Source organism: Alexandromys fortis, unplaced genomic scaffold (genome assembly GCF_014885135.2).
Source record: "Alexandromys fortis isolate MF-2015 unplaced genomic scaffold, M_Fortis_MF-2015_v1.1 scaffold_139, whole genome shotgun sequence".
In the NCBI taxonomy this organism is placed as follows: Eukaryota; Metazoa; Chordata; class Mammalia; order Rodentia; family Cricetidae; genus Alexandromys; species Alexandromys fortis.
Window position 1 is genome coordinate 3437325 of NW_026068020.1, and position 3931 is coordinate 3441255.

Here is a 3931-nt window from a genome sequence, read left to right on the forward strand (position 1 = left end):
TTTCTTTCAGGGCCAGTCTATTTGGTGTTCTGTATGTCTGTTGTACTTTGATAGGTATCTTTGTCTTTAGAGTAGGGAAATGCTCTTCTATACTTTTTATTGAAAATATTTTCTGGGCCTTTGACCTGGGTTTTTTCTCCTTCTTCTGTTTCTATTATTATTAGATTTGGTCTTTTCAAGTGTCCCAGATTTCCTGGATATTTGGGGCCAGGAGATTCTTAGATTTAACATTTTCTTTGATGGAGGTACCGATTTCTTTATCCTATCTTCAATGCCTGAGATTCTCTTCCACCTCTTGTATTCTGTGGTAAAGTTTGCCTCTGTGGTTCCTGTTCCAGTTCCTGAATTTTTCATTTCCAGATTTTCCTGTTTGTGTTTTCTTTGTTGATGCTATTTTCACTTTGAGGTCTTAAACTGTTTTGTTCGTTTCCTCCCACAGTTTGGGTTTTCCTAGATTTCTTTGAAGCATGTATTCATTTCCTCTTTAAGGACCTTTATCATATTCACAAAGGCTAGAGGTCTATGTCTTGTGCTTCAGCTGTGTTGCAATACTCCGGGCCTGCAGTGGTAGGGTAGCTGGGCTCTGATGGAGGAGATGTATCCCCCTGGGTGTTACTGGCTGTGTTTTAACACTGGCATCTAGTCATCTGGGTTTGGGAAGATTGTAATTGTAGGTGCGGGTATCTGGTCTTGTCTTTGATGGGTAGATGTTTTATTCCTTGGTGTCTGTTGCTTTCCCCAGTTCTCAGGAGAGTATGGTGGTTGTATGGTATCAGGTAGGAAATTCTTCTGGAATCTTGATAGATGTAGCCACTGGAGGTTCCCGATAAAATGTGTTTCTAGGCAACAGACACTTAGAAATGGAGATGGGCTAGGAGATGGGTACCAAGGGGGTTGCAGAAGGGAGGAAAGCAGGGTGATCCACTAGAATCTTCTTTTTTAATAATTACATTAGATTTTGTATTTTTTAATTAAAAATTTCCACCTCCTCCCATTTCCCTCCCCTCCCCCACTCCTCCTCCCTCTCCAGTCCAAAGAGCAGTCAGGGTTCCCTGCCCTGTGGGAAGTCCAAGGTCCTCCCCACTTCCATCCAGGTCTAAGAAGGTGAGCATACAAATAGACTAGGCTCCCACAAAGTTAGTACATGCAATAGAATCAAAACCCAGTGCCATTGTCCTTGGCTTCTCAGTCAGCCCTCATTGTCTGCCACATTCAGAGAGTCCAGTTTGATCACATGCTCCATCAGTCCCAGTCCAGCTGGCCTTGGTGAGCTCCCATTAGATCAGCCCCACCTTCTAGTGGGTGGGTGCACCCCTTGCGGTCCTGACTTCCTTGCTCATGTTCTCTCTCCTTCTGCTCCTCATTTGGACCTTGGGAGCTCAGCCCAGTGCTCCAATGTGGGTCTCTCTCTCTATCTCCATCCATCGCCAATATATAGCAACACTAGAATCTCCTTAGTCCCCAGGGATGAGGGCAGAGAGTGAGGCGGGGTCACAGCAGGGGCTCTGCTGCAGAGCTGGAGATGAGATGTAGGACTGGACTTGGGGGATGGAGGGAGGAGTGAAGAGCTGCCGTTAGCCTCCTTGTTTCCCCATCTGAGTGCCCTATGGGTGCCCAGGGAGTGCATATTGCTGTTGGGGTCTGGGGGAGAGCAATGGGTACGGGAGGAAGTTGGGGGGCTAGGTCCAAGTGATGCGCTGGAGAAGGGGGCAGCATGGAAGGGAGACCTCAGCCACTGGTGTCCTGCAGAGCTAGGGACGAGACAGTGGAGGTGGGGACGACTGGATCTGGAGGAGGAGTCAGCCTACTTACTTCCCTTGTCAGGGTGGCATTTGGCTTCCTAGGGAGCTTTTGCTGTAGTAGAAGACTGCTTCCCTGGCCAGAGTGTCATGAGTGATGTCTAACATCATAGAAAACCTGAATTGTAAATTCTCAGTCATCACCATTCTTTTTTAAAAATTCCTTCTGTTCATTAATTCAGTCATTCATTCATGCGGATACACGCGGCAGACAGAGGACAGCTTGGAGGGGTTGGTTCTCTTCTTCTACCGTATAAATCCCCAGGACAGAACTCAGACTGAGCATCGTGCATGGTGGCAAGTGCCGTACCTGCTGAGTCAGCTCGCTGGCCCCTCCTCTCCAATCTTTAAATTCCACAGCTCCATTCCAATCCCTGCTTTTATAGAATGCTTTTTACAGTAAACAGCCTTGAAGTTCAGGCTTTGATGGCAGCTTTGACCGAGGTCCCGTGGTAGGTTCCTGGAAGTGGGATTAGACTAAGGCTGTGAACATTCCCAGCGACGGGACATGTGGCCTGATTGCGTTTCATAAAAATGAATTTAAAAGAATCCCTGCTATAAACTCATTTCTCTTTCCCACGATAACCCTCAGGACCAGACCCAGAGAGCCGGGCCCAGCCCTGCTCTTGTCTGTTGGCTCAGGCTAACACTTGCTAACCAAGGAGGCTCAAGGTTCAGCCCCGGCCTGTGGGAGCCTCAGCCTTTTTCTCAGATCTGTACCTTCCGTGAAGCTCAGTGAACACAGCTCCCTTCCTGGGGGAGGGTGGACTGTGGGATCATCAGCCATTCTGACTGCAGTTAGCTACTCAGGTCTGGTCATGCACCAGGGGCTCCTAACCTGAATCCAGACACCCAGAGCCATAAGAGTAGATGGCTATCTAAGGCCTGATTGCATAACCCTGACAACTGCCTCCTGATAGATCTGAAACTTTCCTCTGCTCTAAGAGGCCGTGAGAAATCAGGCTCCCAACCCCATCCATCTGCCCCCAAGCCTGTCCCTTAGAACAAAGCTCTGCTGAGGCTGGTGGATCTAAGTGTTGGGAGGTAAGCCCATACCCCATCCCCCTCAAGATAAGTTTATGGTCCTACCTAACACCTGCCTCCTGGCCCTTGGTATGTAGGACAGATCGAACTAAGTCATTTCACGTGTAACACCCCACCGCACCTCTGGAAATCTGCGAATCAAAAACCCACTTTGTCTCAAGAATTTGAAGGCTTTCCTTCAGCTGGCATCATCACGGGGTTCTCTCATACTGTAGCTCCCCTGCTCTCCCCCTTCACCCCACATGCTGTGTGTGGTATGCTAATGTATCTCTTCTAAGGGCCTCCCCTCTAAAGGCCTGTGCATGCCCCGCCCCTGGCTCTCTCCTAATAGACTCATTCCAAGGGTCATCTGTCAGCTATCTTCTTGAACCTGTTTTTTGTTTGTTTCTTTGTTTGTTTGTTTTTGTCGACTCCCTAGAGGCTTTCCTCTATAGCAGAGCCATTAGAGACCGTCTTTCCCTCCTGAGGTCTACTGACCACCGTGCCACACTCAACTCCCCGGACTACCCAGCCCACGTTCACACACTGGATAGACGGATGCCCTATCCTGTCAGCCTACAACCCAGAAGTCACCTCTGGATGAGTGGGGATGTTCTCAGATGAAGCCATGAAGACTGTGACAACCCAGTCACCTCAGAGGAGGAGATGCCTGTACATGACCCAGCTACTGGGTGCACTGAAGCATGCCTCTAACACAGGCCGTGAATGGTGCGACTTTTGTACATCTCTGAGGACTTGCTGTGAACTTTGTATCTGACTGCTGGAACATAAACATTTGCACACACTTAATTCTTGATCAGGAAAAGGAACGCTTATCAACAATCTTGGCAAAATACAGATGTTGTTACGATGAGAATGTCCATACACACAGGCTGAGAAAGCCATGCAGCAGCATTAAACATGCTAAAGCCACCTTCAGCCCTATCCTGTCACCTCAGGAAGTTCCCAGGCTCATACTTCTCTGTCTTGCTCTTGCATGCAAATTGAATGCAAATACCATGCAAATAGCATGCGCATTGCCAGGCCTTGGCAATGTTCTGCTTGCCTCTGTGGGCCACGCCAGAGGGACTGGAGCACCTAGTCCATTC